The 15,047-nt window shown below is 49.3% G+C and overlaps 1 protein-coding gene, 1 long non-coding RNA gene and 1 pseudogene across 7 annotated transcripts in view; 2 read left to right on the top strand and 1 right to left on the bottom strand.

The window, feature by feature from the left end:
• Positions 1-2,918, bottom strand: part of ILF3 (interleukin enhancer binding factor 3) — a 29,622-nt gene extending 26,704 nt beyond the window's left edge. For 5 of the 6 annotated variants that reach the window (XM_077859945.1, XM_077859943.1, XM_077859944.1 and 2 more), the window contains exon 1: positions 2,715-2,917. The gene's annotated coding sequence lies outside the window, so the exon portion shown is untranslated. Of the gene's footprint in view, positions 1-2,714 lie in introns of all 6 variants that reach the window. The other variant, XM_077859946.1, reaches the window with a different exon arrangement.
• Positions 2,465-12,060, top strand: LOC144290574 (uncharacterized). The gene is made up of 3 exons (XR_013358160.1): positions 2,465-2,998; positions 3,162-10,269; positions 10,310-12,060. It is a non-coding gene; the product is annotated as an uncharacterized LOC144290574 (long non-coding RNA).
• A 2,572-nt stretch (positions 12,061-14,632) lies between these two features.
• LOC144291318 (small nucleolar RNA SNORA70) lies at positions 14,633-14,759 on the top strand (annotated as a pseudogene).
• Positions 14,760-15,047: the final 288 nt, after the last annotated feature.

Consider the following 15,047-nt stretch of genomic DNA (forward strand, 5'->3'; position numbering starts at 1 on the left):
AAGAGCAATCAAATCTTTTTCTCCCAGGACTTGGCTAAGATAAGAAGCATCCAATATATTATATGTAGCCTAGAAAATCCTAATTCTCACGAAGGTTCAATCACCCCTTTGATGTCACCCTTTTGTAAGACATACATGCATTTAATACTAGATGGTGATGTCTACACATCTTTCAAAACTGCACAAGGTCAATCAACTTAATGACAAGATGTAACCGAAGGGCAAATCCAAGGAAGTAGAAACCCAAGCTTCCTGGAAAGGGAATTATTCCTCTGGGCCATAAAAGGTGACACTAGGAGGAATTGGGGAAGAGGATGAGGTAAATAAGTGGGAGTTGATGCAGCCTGAAGAACACTTTTTTTTTTAAGATTTTATTTATTTGAGAGAGTGCACACAAGGAAGGGGAGCAGCAGAGAGACAGGAAAAAAGAAACAGGCTCCCCGCCCAGCAGGGAGCCAGACTTGGGGCTCAAACCCAAGGTCCTGGGAACAAGACGTGAGCCTCCCTGAGCCGAAGGCAGATGCCCAACCAACTGAGCCACCCAGGCGACCCCCAAAGAAAACTTGTAAAGCCTCTTTCAGAAGAACATTTCCAAGCCCCACATCTTGCTGAAACCTACAGACTGACAAGCCTACTTCTTACCCAGGGAAGAGGCTTATAGACTTACAGAAAGCTTTCTTCATCATTGCTTCCAGTGTCCCCACCTGGGGGGGACTTAAGCAGAGAACATGAAAATGAGCACCAAATAAAGGACATCAAAATATTGCAGCCACTCTTGACAATGTAGTTGACAGGAAAAATTTAAGAAAACTAGAAACAGCCTTAGATTCCTCACTCCCCCTAATACGGGCCTCAAAACAAAAACCCAAATACAACCACCCTCTAAAATATATTAGAAGGGGCTAAAGAAAGGAATATTTGCCTACAGGCACTAGACAAGTTCAAGCAAAAACAAACAAACAAAACAAAACAAAACAAAACCAAAAACAAACAACAACAAAAACTGTAAGCGATTAGGCACCACTCTGCCCCAGAAAGTGTGATTCCTAGGCCTGCCCAAGCTCTAGGAGTAGGGAAACTCTGATATACTGCACCGGGTGCTGGCAAGGCCAACAAGCCTGGCAATAACTGCCAGCCTCCAATCAACTCCAAACACTAGGGCCTGCAGAGATTCCATTCACAAATCCAGAGACCAAGATCTACTCACATGGCCAACAAACAGCTCAGGGGCAAAGACCCCCACAGTTAGGGACAGTAGCACCTGCCAGTACGAGGGGCTTGTTTTCCCCCCTTTCCAGCTATTAATGAGCTTCTGGTTGCCACACTTCATTCACAGCCTGACTGGCTGCTGTTACCTACATCCCACGAGACCACACACAAAGCATCACACCACAAAGCGTAGTGGCAGCAGTGTGAGCAATCCGCAGATATTCCCAGCCCCAAGTATCCGAGAAAAACAGAGTCTGAAGCCCTAAATTTGAGTCGCAACTCTGGGTGGCACCTTAAGTTTTCCTGTTGAACCCAAATATGCCACGAGGCCACTCACTTTAAAGACAGAATCCTAAGCAACCAAAAAGATTCAAAATCAATGAAATACCTGAGTCCAGAAAAGGAAGAATTCTCAGGGAAACTGACACTTCCTTACTTCCATCAGGTCCCGTCAGCAGAATCCCAAGTAACGGATCAACCAATTTTGGAAATACTGAGAAGAGATGGCTTATCTGCCCAAATTAACTGGGGGAGGGCACGCAGATCACTGTACATCCCAGATAATTCATCCAGGCGCAGGATTAACTGGGGCAAAACTTCAACTCAGTCACTCACTCAAGTATATGAGGAAATAAAGTAGAAAACCTTTTTAATCTCTCACGTTTTGGTCACAATCCTGCAAGTTTTGGCTTATCTACATATCGGACCAGATCACCATTTTGAGGAAAGATGCAAATCTTAAGCATTCTGGTGAAAATTCATCATCAATGAAACACCTGAACTAAAGAAACGGAAAGCTTAAACCCTCCGCCAAAAGGAGTCCTGATCTGGGGGAGGCCTGGCTGACTACTGATTTGGGAACCCCATGCACCGACAAAGGCCTCCTGTGCAATCAGCGTGGGAATGGGGTTTCAGGGAGGAGGTCCGCGTCTCCATGCCATGTAAGGACAAAGGCAGCGACGTTTCCCGCCTCGAGAACCTGGGACTCTCCTGGAAGCCGGGACGGGGACTGGGACAAAGACTGGAAAGGAACGAGGAGGGGGTCGCCCCATCCGCGCCGGCCAGGATGCTACCGGCCAAGGGGGGTGTGTGCTCCCAGCACGTGCGCGCGTGCGCGCGGGGCGCCGCAACAGACAAAGCCGGGCCCGGGGGATTCGGCGGCCGGGGGCCCGGTGCGCGCGCACCCCCCGCGCGAGGCGCCGCTGCCGGCCGAGGGGCCGCGAGGAGGGGGGGCGGATGCGCGCGCACCGGGCCCTCGCCGCCGCCGCCGCCATTTTGTTTCCTCGGCACAATGGGGGAGAGTAACGGCCGAGCGCGGGAGCGAGCCTGGCGAAGGAGAAATGAACCAAGCGCTGAAGCGAGAGAACCGACCGTAGGCGGGAAGCGTGGGGCGCCTCAGGCCTTGTCATCGAGACCCCTCAGTCCGGCCCGCGCTGAGTGGGAGGACTGGCGGGGGGAGGGGCAGAGGCGGGAGCGGGCCCGGCCGCCGCCACATTGACGCTTACCTTGTCGGCGTTCCCTTCCCCGACCGCAACCGCCGCCGCCGCCCTCCTTCCACAGCCCGCCGGGGTCTCCCCCCAAAAGCCACGCGGTGCGCACCGGGCTGCTGAGTCCAACTGCAATGGCGAGAAGAGGAGGAGGAGGAGCCGGGGCCGGGGGCGAGCTGGCGGGCGGGCGCGCGCCGGGGAGGTGCGGGCCACGTGATCGGTTGGAGCCCCGCCCCCTGCCGCCGCGTTGCCGCTTGACGCAGGCCCAGCCGGGGAGGGAGGGAGCGACGAAAAGAGATAAGGTGGGCTTCAGTCACGTGGCCGGAGTGCAACCGTTGCGTTCCTGGTCACGTGGGGTCGAAACGTTTATCTCTTCGAGGCCCTGATCATGTGACAGTGGCCATTGCACAGCCTTCCTTGGCCACGTGACAAGGACTTTGGCGCTTCCCTTTGTTGTATTGGTAGGCTGTGTCATGTGACTTCTCCGCCGCTCTTTTTTTTCAATGGCGGTTTTGAGCGGTGTAGCCACGTGATTCGGGTCGAGGGGCGGAGTCTCCCCAGCTGCGAATCTGTGCGCCTGCGCGGCTGCCATCTTACGCCGGTCGCTCCTGTGTACGTTGGCGGAAACGGCTCAGAGAGCCCGGCACGTGAGTGTCCTATTAGCGGCCGGATTACGGTCTTGTTCGGGGAGGTTCGTCCCCTGTCCGAGGTTTCCTGGCAGAGCTTCGTCCCCTCTCCTTGCATTTCTTGCTAGAGGCCGAGAAGACCCGAGGTGCAGGTGTCAGCAGCGGCGGGACAGCTCTTGTTGCTGCCCCGGGATCGGCGCTGGTGAGCGCTCCAGTTCTTAGGTCCCACCAACCCCCAGTGTAGGGTCCGGTCGTCTTGCCGGGCTGGGCCTCCGAAGGGCAGAGCCGAGCTGCTCGGGATCGTTTAGTGTCTCTTTGACAGGTGGAGAAGCTGAGGCCCAGTTGGAGGATTCATATCCTGCCTGTGAGAGCCGGATCTGCGAGTCACACGCTCGGCCAACCACAGTCGGCGTGGTTGAATAAAGCCACCGGGGACCGAGCGCCTTCTCTTTTTCCAGCCCATTGTTGAGTACTCCCGGGCGTTTCGTGAGATCCCCGATGTACAGAACGATTTGTGCCTAAAGTAAGCCACGCTCCCCTCCAGTATCAGAATCAAGCTGGCGCTTGATAGACGTCTTTATTAGGCACGTTGTCATGAGCGAGGCTGTTGTTCAGAAACTGCCGGGACTCGGAACGAGGAATTAAAAGGTTTCCTTCCTGAAAGTGAGAAGTCGTTCAAGGCTTTCGGCGTAGTGATGGATTTTCCTGGCGAAAACGTAGGGACGTAAGCTCCTTTGTTAAGGATGCAAGACCCAGTATCTGCTCTAGGTTTGAGTTCCCCCGGTGTGACCAAAACAAGCCCACGTCTCTGAGTCTCCGTTTCCTTACTTAGAAAATGGTGACGATTTTTCTTTAAAACTCTTAGCACAATTCTGTGTGCGGAATAAATGCCTCAATGGTAACTTATTAAAAAGGTAAGATGTAAAAATATAGTTACAGAAATGGATGCATACTATATCTACCGGTTTTCTTTTCTATTTACGTTTTATTTGCAATTTTGAACATTTAACGTGTTCACCTGATACAAAATGTTAAATGTGCAAGAGTCTGAGAGGACAAAATCAATTTCCTCCTCCTTGGCAGCCAGTGTTGGATTTTTTTGCTTATCTCTACAACGATGTTTTATTCACAGAGACGTGCTTTTTTTTTTCTTTTTTGCTGATTTTCACACAAATGGTAGATAATCTGCATCTTGCTCCCCCTGCACACACACTTGGACATTTTTCCTAAATAGAGCTTGAAGCTGAAGAAAGTTTTGGTAAATTTAATGACCCATGTATTCAGGTAAAATTGGTGAAAGTTTGGATTGTTCCAGGTCCCCCTGACAAGGAGAGTGATAACTGACTTTAATGAGGTAGAGGAAAAAAAAAAAACAAGGTAGAGACCAGGGCCGCCTGGGTGGCTCAGCGGTTGAGCGCCTGCCTTTGGCCCAGGGCGTGATCCTGGAGACTTGGGATGGAGTCTCACATTGGGCTCCCTGCATGGAGCCTGTTTCTCTCTATGCCTGTTTCTGCGTCTCTCTCTCTCTCTCTCTCTCTCTCTCTCTCATGAATAAATAAAATCTTTAAAAAAAAAAAAAAAAAAACAAGGTAGAGACCAATTATGGACACTCAAGGAACAGGCTCAGCGAAGTGCAATTTGACTAAGCTAACAGCGCTACCAAGTGGCAGAACAAGGAAGGTTTCTAGTTTTCTGACTCCCAAGTCTAGCCGGTTCTTGGGAGGGGCCGAAGATTAGATTTTTGAAGAACTTGTTTGGGGTAAACACAGGGGTAAAACGGTGGCCGCAAACACAGGGGTAAAAAGGATCATGGTTATAAGCAAACATTTTTTTCTTTAAAGCAAACACTTTAAAATCAAACTAAAATGTTCACAGAGGAGTCCAGGAAAGATTTAGAGAGTTTTTCAGTCTCAAGGCTTGCATGGAATGAGTGCCAGGGAAGCTGATAAGCTGATGTGGTTCTGATTGTGACCTGTTGGACTGGTGGCTCATCCAACCTGGATTTTGTAGTAAGAGCAGCTTGAAGCGTCAAGGAAACCAGACTCCCTTAAGTACATTCTGGGGGCGCCTGGATGGTACAGTCCGGTATCCCACTCGTGGTTTCACTTAGATCAAGGCCAGAGTCAGGGCTCCATGCTCCACAGGGAGTCCGCTTGAAAATTTTATCTGCTCCTCCCCCCATTCATGCATATACATGCACTTGTTCTCTCTCTAATAACTAGTCTTTTTTTTTTTTTTTTTTTTAAGTATGTTCTGTTCTAGCTACCCCAACCCCACCCACCAGGAGTGGCAGGATAAGAGGTTTTGAGCCCAGTCTTCTGACAAGCTGCATCCATCCTGCTCCTTGTCTGTGTTCTGTCCTTGGTCACCTTGCAAGATTGAAGCCCCAAGATGCCACCTACCTCTCTTGTCCCTTCATCCACAGCTTTTTTTTTTTTTCAAAAAAATTTTTTTTAATTTTTATTTCTTTATGATAGTCACAGAGAGAGAGAGAGGCAGAGACATAGGCAGAGGGAGAAGCAGGCTCCATACACCGGGAGCCCGACGTGGGATTCGATCCCGGGTCTCCAGGATCACGCCCTGGGCCAAAAGCAGGCGCTAAACCACTGCGCCACCCAGGGATCCCTCATCCACAGCTTTTGATTACTGCCCTTGCCTTTCCACCACTACGTATTAACAACCATTCTCTGACTTCCCTGCCCAGACTGACGTGCCCTGTCATCTGGCTGTGTTTCCTCTGCCTAGACAAGTTTTGTCTTCATCAGAGACTTTAGTGTTCTCATGAACATGCTCTCCATTCCTTGCCTTCCTCCTCTTCAGAGATTTCTCCCACTTGAGCCCCCCCACCCCCAATCACACTGAGGATCTTTCCCTTTTGAGTCCTTTTTGATGCATACATGTTGCTTTCCTCCACTTTCAGTGGAGGGGACATGGGTTGACCACAGTGCTTTGGGGATCTTCCCCTTTTTCTTGCTCAATTTGTAGTTTTTGGTTTTGTTTTGTTTTGTTTTGTTTTAAGATTTTATTTATTCATGAGAGACAGGCAGAGGGAGAAGCAGGCCCCATGCAGGGAGCCCAATGCAGGACTTGATCCTGGAACTCCCAAGATCACACGCCCTGGGCTGAAGGCAGGCACTAAACCACTGAGCCACCCAGGGATCTCCAAATCTGTAGTTCAGTTGACAAGGCCCTGCTGTCATACTCCAAAACTAGGCCCATAGGTTGGCCAAAGTGATTGGCTTAGAAGCAAGTGACCAAAATCGAGCCAGTGAGCCTCAGGCCAGGGGGGACTTTGGGGCAAGAGAAGCCCTTGTTTTTCTAATACTAAAGCCAGAAAATAGCAAGTGTGGTGGTGGTGGAGGAGGAGCAGGGAGTATACTTGACAGAATGAAACCAACAAGGAAGAAAGTTCATCTAAAAGATGGAACAAGAGGGCAGTCAGGGTGGCTCAGAAGTTTAGCGCCACCTTCGGCCCAGGGCGTGATCCTGGAGACCTGGGATCAAGTCCTGCATCAGGTTCCGTGCATGGAGCCTGCTTCTCCCTCTGCCTGGGTCTCTGCCTCTCTCTGTGTGTCTCTCATGAAAAATAAAAATAAAATATTTTAAAAAATAAAAGATGGAGCAAGAAAACATGGTGTTTTCTCCCAAATTTAAACTGAACAGGGATCCCTGGGTGGCGCAGCGGTTTGGCGCCTGCCTTTGGCCCAGGGCGCGATCCTGGAGACCCGGGATCAAATCCCACTCGGGCTCCCGGTGCACGGACCCTGCTTCTCCCTCTGCCTATGTCTCTGCCTCTCTCTCTCTCTCTCTCTCTCTCTGTGTGACTATCATAAATAAAAAAAAATAATAATAAAATTAAAAAAAAAATAGGGATCCCTGGGTGGCGCAGCGGTTTGGCGCCTGCCTTTGGCCCAGGGCGCGATCCTGGAGACCCGGGATCGAATCCCACATCAGGCTCCCAGTGCATGGAGCCTGCTTCTCCCTCTGCCTGTGTCTCTGCCTCTCTCTCTCTGTGACTATCATAAAAAAAAAAAAAGATATTAAAATTAAAAAAAATAAAAATAAACTGAACATATCCAGCAGTTCCACTCCTGAGTATATGCCCACCAGAAATGAAAGGGACTCAACATATTTGCACATTCCGGTTTATTATAGCAGCATGATTCACAATAGCCAAAAGGTGGAAGTAACCCAAGTGCCTGCCGATGGATGAATGCATAAACAAATTGTGACATATGCAGACAACGGAATCTTAAATATTATTCAACTTAAAAAGAGAAAGACATTCTGACATATGCTATAACATGGATGAACCTAGAGGATGTTAAGTAAGCCAGACACAGAAAGCTAACTACTGTATATAACCACTCGTACAAAGTCTCTAGAAGAGATGTGTGGAGGCAGGAAGTAGAATGGTGGGTGCCTTCCAGAGGAGTTGTTTGTGTTTAATGGGGACAGTTTTTGTTTGGGAAGAAGAAATAGTTCTGAAAAATGGAGGTGGTAATGTGTGTACAAAAGTGTGAATAATGTAAATGCCACTGAGCTGTATACTTAAAAAATGATTTGGGTGGTCATTTTTATGTGTATTTTACAGTGATGTTTTTTTTTATTTTTAAGATTTTATTTATTCACGAGATACACAGAGAGGCAGAGGGAGAAGCAGGCTCCGTGCAGGGAGCCCGATGCAGGGCTCAATCCCAGAACTGTGGGATCATGCCCTGAGCCAAAGGCAGCCACTCAACCGCTGAGCCACCCAGGCATCCCTACAGCGATATGTTTTTTAAAAGATTTTATTTATGGGGCACCTGAGTGGATCAGTCTGTTAAGTATCTTCCTTCAGCTCAGGTCTTGATCTCGAGGTCCTGGGATTGAGCCCCACATCAGGCTCTTTGCTCAATGGAGAGCCTGCTTCTCTCTCTCTCCCTCTGCCCCCCACTCCACTCATGCTCGTGTGGTCTCTCTAAATTTAATTTTATAAATATATTTGAGGGTGCAAGTGCATGCACGTGTGGGCAGGGGGAGGAGTGGAGGAAGAGAGAATCCCAAGTAGGCTTCTGCCATGCAGGAGTTGAATGCAGGGCTCCGTCTCACTACTGTGAGATCATGATCTGAGCTAAAACCAAGAGTTGGATGCTCGGCCAACTGAGCCACCCAGGCGCACCAACAATATTTTAAATTAAAAGAACAAGATTAGGGATCCCTAGGTGGCGCAGCGGTTTGGCGCCTGCCTTCGGCCTAGGGCGCGATCCTGGAGACCCAGGATCGAATCCCACATCAGGCTCCCGGTGCATGGAGCCTGCTTCTCCCTCTGCCTGTGTCTCTGCCTCTCTCTCTCTCTCCCTCTGTGACTATCATAAATAAATAAAAATTTAAAAAAATTTAAAAAAAAATAAAAGAACAAGATTAAAAAAAAAAAAAAAAAAAACAAGATTAGGGGATCCCTGGGTGGCGCAGCGGTTTTGCGCCTGCCTTTGGCCCAGGGCGCGATCCTGGAGACCCGGGATCGAATCCCACGTCGGGCTCCTGGGATGGAGCCTGCTTCTCCCTCTGCCTGTGTCTCTGCTTCTCTCTCTCTATCATAAATTAAAAAAAAAAAAAAGAACAAGATTAAAATAAATAAATAAATAAATAAAATAACAAGATGTAGTCAAAGTGAAGCCAAGTCATGACCACATCAGTTTGAGCCCTAGGTCATTAAAGCATGGGGAGAAAAATAAATAAATGAATGAATGAATGAAAGAAAAGAAAGAAAGAGAAAGAAAGAAAGAAAAGAAAAAGAAAAGAATGGGGGAGAGGGGATCCCTGGGTGGCTCGGCGGTTTGGCGCCTGCCTTTGGTCCAGGGTGCGATCCTGGAGTCCCGGGATCGAGTTCCACGTCGGGCTCCCAGCATGGAGCCTGCTTCCTGCTTCTCCCTCCTCCTGTGTCTCTGCCTCTCTCTCTCTCTCTCTCTCTCTCTCTCTCTCGTAATAAATAAATCTTAAAAAAAAAAAAAAAAAAAAGAAAAGAAAACATGGGGAGAAAAATTGGCATGGCCACACAGGGATGTTGACATACGGGCCAAGTGTATATAGGACCCCAATCACCTGGAGTTCATCATCTTCACCTGCCAGGGCCCTCTTGGCCTGAAATTCCTGGTGTCCTGGTTCTTGCTCTCATCTCTCAGAGTGGCTAGCTACCTGTGGCTTTGGCCTGCTGGGTCTCCATTCCCTCTTTGTTGTTAGAACCAAGGCTTCCCTTGGGTAGCCACCACTTCCCCACGGTATTTCCAACAGCCAAGCCTCTGCCTTGGATCTGGCCGATCAGAACCCTCTCTTCTTTCCTGGTCCAATAACTGGGACAGAGATGGCCAAAGAGGAACACCTGGGTGGCCCAGGGGTTGAGCGTCTGTCTTTGGCTCAGGGCATGATCCCAGTTTGGGGATCGAGTCCCTTATCGGGCTTCCTTCGAGGAGCCTGCTTTTCCCTCTGCCTGTCTCTGCCTGTCTGTCTCTCAAGAATGAATGAATGAATGAATAAATAAATAAATAAATAAATAAAATTATATGTATATATATGAATAAGTAAAATAAAAGATGGCCAAAGAATAGGCAGCTTTGGGACTTACCTCCAGTCATCTGAGAAAGAAAAGGTCTTCAGGCCACTGGGCTGGGTGGGTGAGAGTGTGGGATATACACTTTGATGTGTCTTTTCACACCTTCATTCATTCAAGCATCCTGTCACCTCCGTCTTTGCACTGGCCATATCCTCTGCCTGAAATGCTCTCTTCCCTCAGGTATTCAGAGCTCCCTCTCTCACTTCTAGCTCTCTGCTCCAGCTGCTTTATTTTTCTTCAAAGTGTCTATCATCACCTGTAACATAGTTATTATTTGTCTCCCTTGTTAGAGAGTAAGGAACATGGTTCTATTTCACCATGGCTTGGAGCCCTCAGCAAGTAAGTGCATGAATAGGTCCCCCACCACACCTGGCCCCCACTAAGTGCATGAATAGGTCACCCACCACACCTCGCCCCCATTGTGCCCAAATCAGTCCGACCCCATGGACAGGAGCCAAATAGGAACTCCCCATTTCCCTTAAGCCACTTTTTTTTTTCTTTTAAGCCACCATTTTTTTCAATGAAGGTATACTGTGATCATTTAAGTCTACATTTTTAACTGTTACAGAACTTGACAGAACTGGAAGACTATCTTTTCGGTCTGTTAGTTGCCTGAGCCACTTTGTTTTCTTCCAGCCTGTAACTAGCCAGCACACTTGTGCCTGCATGTCTCCTTGTGGATAGGGCAGCGGTCTCCCTCCCATTGGCCTGCCCACATCAAGTATTCTGAATCTGTACCCCCACAGAGTTGCAAACCACAGAAATGAATGCCCGCCAACCAAGCAGAAAAGAGCTTGGGTATAGCCTGGTGGTGATACCATCTGGAGGGTGGGAGGAGCTGGCCTTGAAGCTATGCGGCCAGGAGCTGCTGCTGGGGATACAGTGAACAAACCATCCCGTGGCCCTGCCTGCATGGAGCCAACCTAGCTGGGGAGGCAGGTGATAAATAACAAGCAAAGTAGTGGCGAGTGCAATGAACAAAAATAAAGCGAGGTGGTGATGTGGGGCTGGGGCAGGTGCAATTCTAAGTCGAGCAGTGCACAGGGAAGTTCCGGGGGAGCCAAGGGACTGAGGCCAAGCTGGTTGCTGGGAGATGAGCCTTCCAGGCAGAGGGAACAGCCAGTACAAAGTCCCTGAGGTTGACAGTGCTTGTGGAAGGAGCAGCAAAGAGGCCTGAGGGGCTGGAAGGAGGCCAGCTGGGAGGAGGGAGGGAGGAACATCCAAGAAAGGGTGGGATGGTCCTGCAGGGCAATGGAGACCTTGGCTTTCACCCTGAGTTCTTCAAAAGCTGTGGGCTTGTTTGGGGCAGCAGAAAGCTAGCATTCCTACATCTCCCCTTGCATATGCCCTCAAGCCCCTGCTCCCCTTTGTCAATCCTAAACTAAATCCACTGCCGGCACTTCACACCTCAGTGAGTTTGGAGGAGAAAAAACCCACAATCCTTTTTAAAAAATATTTGAGGTAGGAGGGAGAGGGAGCAGCACACTCCCTGCTGGGCAGAGAGCCTGATGCGGGACTCGATCCCAGGACTGACTCTCAGATCATGATGTGAGCCAAAGGCAGACGTTCAACCGACTGAGCCACCCAGGCATCCCAAACCCCACAATCTTAACATTGCTCATTCATGCAGCACTCTCCCAATTTTTCACACCTTGTTACGTCTTCCAGCGTGCCTGCACGCTCTGCCCTGCGCTGATGTCCTCCTTACTGCACTAGAAAATAGTCACTGCATTCATTTCTTCCCACACTAAAGCCAGGAGCGCTTGTGCCCACACTTCCTGCTTTCCACTTAGCTCCAGAAGCCACGACTCTCTGGCTCTCCCCTGAGTTCACCTTTTTCCCTTCTCCCCAGAGCTCAGACCTCACCTCTCTCTTCACTTACTCCCCAGGTGATCTCAGCCAGCCCCATGATTTCAAAGACCGTCAAAACACTCAGGCACCTGAGTAGCTCAGTCGATTAACGGCCTTCAGCTCAGGTCATGATGCCGGGGTCCTGGGATAGAGCCAGGTGTCCAGTTCCCTGCTCAGTGATGGAGTCTGTTTTTCCCTTTCCCTCTACCCTCCCGCCCCAGATTGCTCTCTCAATCTCTAATAATAAAGTCTTTTTTTTTTAATTTTTTTAAATTTATTTTTGATAGTCACAGAGAGAGAGTGGCGGAGACACAGGCAGAGGGAGAAGCAGGCTCCATGCACCGGGAGCCCGACATGGGATTCGATCCTGGGTCTCCAGGATCGCGCCCTGGGTCAAAAGCAGGCACCAAACCGCTGCGCCACCCAGGGATCCCATAATAAAGTCTTTATATATATTTTAAAAGACGATCAAAAACAGTCTCGATTAAATGCCTCCAGCCAAGAATTCTCCCATAAAGTACTAACACACACATCCAACCGCCTATGTGACCACTTCCCTTGGAGATTATGTATAAAGCACATCCAAAATAAACCTACCTGCCCAGACCCCTTCAGCTCTAGCATCTCTCTGCACCCTTGCCAGGGCTGTGTGGGCTTTTGCACAACTGCATGCACACCAATTCTTCAGAGAACTACTACCCTGGGCTCTGGATCACATTGCCAACATACTCAAGAGGATCAGACTGGATCACACTGGACACTTGCCCACCCGCTCAGGAGAACCAGATGTGCCTGGGATTGTCAGTTCCTGGGCCACCTTTAGTCTGGACCTACCAGTTCAGGACAACTCTGAGATGTCACTTAACCTCCCAAGTTCCCTGCCAGGTCAGGCAATGGGTGCCTACTGCAGGACCCCACCTGAGCTTACCCCCTCCTAGCCCTGCTTCCTCCTGCTTCTTTGACTTCTCTGTCTCTCTCTCTCTCTCACATGCAATCAATCAAGTGAACTCCATCTTCAAATTACACCCCAACTCTGCATGCTTTTCATCTTCACCAAGATCACCTGAGTCTAGTCCTCCAGCAGCAGGTGCTCAGATGAGTGCAATAACTTTTTTTTTTAAGATTTTATTTATTCATAAGAGACACACGGGGCGGGGGGGTGGTGGGGAGCACAGAGATACAGGCAGAGGGAGGAGCAGGCTCCATGCAGGGAACCTGACATGGAACTTGATTCCGGGTCTCCAGGATCAGGCCCTGGGCTGAAGGCAGTGCTAAACCGCTGAGCCACTGGGACTGCCCAACAATAACTTTTTTTTTTAATCTTTTTTTTGGGGACACCTTGGGGGCTCAGTGGTTGAGAATCTGCCTTTGGCTTGGATCATAATCCCAGGGTCCTGGGATTGAGTCCTGCATCGGGCTCCCCACAGTGAGCCTGCTTCTCTCTCTGCCTCTCTATGTCTCTCATGAATAAATCTTTAAAAAAGAAATTTGTTTTAAGTAGGCTCCATGCCCAATGTGAGGCTGGAACTCATAACCCTGAGGCCAAGAGTCACATGCTCTACTGATTCAGCCAGCCAGGCACCCCTGCAGTGACCTCATTGGCCTTCCTGCTTCTACTTTTGTATAATAGTCTCTGCACACAGCAGCCAGAGAATTTTAACCATTCATAAAAGACTGGAAACCTAAACACTGGCATATCCTAATATAACAGTGGTTCACACTGTGCACTTCCCCCAGGCTGGGCACTGGGCTAAGCTTTTGCAGTCATTCAGCTGTTCTCTGCCTGTATACTGAGTACCTACCTACTGTGTACCGTGCACTGCCCTGTTGTGGGATAAGGTGGTTAAAACAGACAAGATTTCTATCCCCTTTAAGCTGATATTCTGGCTGGGGAGGCTAAACAATAAATGAAAATACAAATAATTGCAGGGGCTCTGGGTGGCTCAGTTGGCTAAGTGTATGCCTTTAGGCTCAGGTCATGATCTCAGGGTCCTGGAATGGAGCCCCACATTGGGCTCCCTGCTCAGGGAGAAAACTGCTTCTCCCCTCTCCCTCTGCCACTCCCCTTGCTTGTGCACTATCTCTAATGTAAATAAAAATTTTAAACATAAATAGATGCAGATTGTGACAAATGCCATGAAAAAAATAGAGTGAAAAAAATAAAAATAAAAAAATAGAGTGATGTGTGGTCACCAAGGGAGGCCAACCTTCATTGATCACTAGAGGCTTCCTGGATGAGGTGATCCCTGAGCTGAAAGCCAATGGATGAGGAGCTAGCCACACAAAAAGCAAGGTGGGGATCCTTTCGGGCACAAGCCCTGGGGCCATGGAGGCTGGATCAGTCAGCGAAGGATTGCTGATGGGGCAGATGGGACAGGGCCTCATGGGCTGCAATGAAGACCGTCTGTGATGCTGAACAAAGTGGAAGCCATGGAGGGTTCTTGAGCAGAGAAAGGGTGTGAACTCACTAGAGTGTTCACAAGCACCTTTTGCACCTGTGTGGGGAACTGTGGAGAAGGGGAGGTGATGGCAGGGGCCAGGCACCTGGGCAGGAGACCACGTTGGTTCAGGTGAGTGACAAGGGGGACTGAACGGGGAGGGGTGGTAAGGTTTTTTGGAGGCAGGGCTAGCAGACACTGGGGATAAGGAAAAAGACTCAGACAATTGAGGCAAACAAGGGACCCCAGAGAGTGATGGTACAGGATAACAGGTAAGAGCTTGGGATGGAGGAGACCTGGGTGCAAATGCCTTCTAAGTCCCTTTCCCACTGGGCAACGCTTAGAAATGTGGCCCAATCTCTGGCCTCAAATAATTCCGAAGTGGCTTATGGTATGCAGCTAGGAAGGACTGAAGAAATGGTGGCTATTCTGCAGTCAATTAAGCCGACTGTGCTCTCAAGGGCCCAGTGTGCCATGACTGCAAATAGTAGTGTCCTTGGTAGTGTATGCAGCCTGTTGATTGTATGGGTTGCCCTAAGGGACCTCGGAGACAGCCTTTATGATGGGCTTTGAGGTCTGACATCATGCTATCTCCAGTCTATGCCACAGACAGGTATGCGAGGTGTCTTTGGGAAGCCCCAGGGCACAGTAGCCAGGGTCCACATTGGCCAAGTCATTATGTGCCTCTTACCAAGCTGCAGAATAAGGAGCATGTGATTGAGGCCCTATGCAGGGCCAAGTTCAAGTTCCCTGGCTGCCAGAAGATCCACATCTCCAAGAAGTGGAGCTTCACTAAGTTTAATCCGGACGAATTTTTTTTTAATTTTTAAAAAAGATTTTATTT

The sequence above is a fragment of the Canis aureus genome, chromosome 19 (assembly GCF_053574225.1).
Source record: "Canis aureus isolate CA01 chromosome 19, VMU_Caureus_v.1.0, whole genome shotgun sequence".
Taxonomy (NCBI): Eukaryota; Metazoa; Chordata; class Mammalia; order Carnivora; family Canidae; genus Canis; species Canis aureus.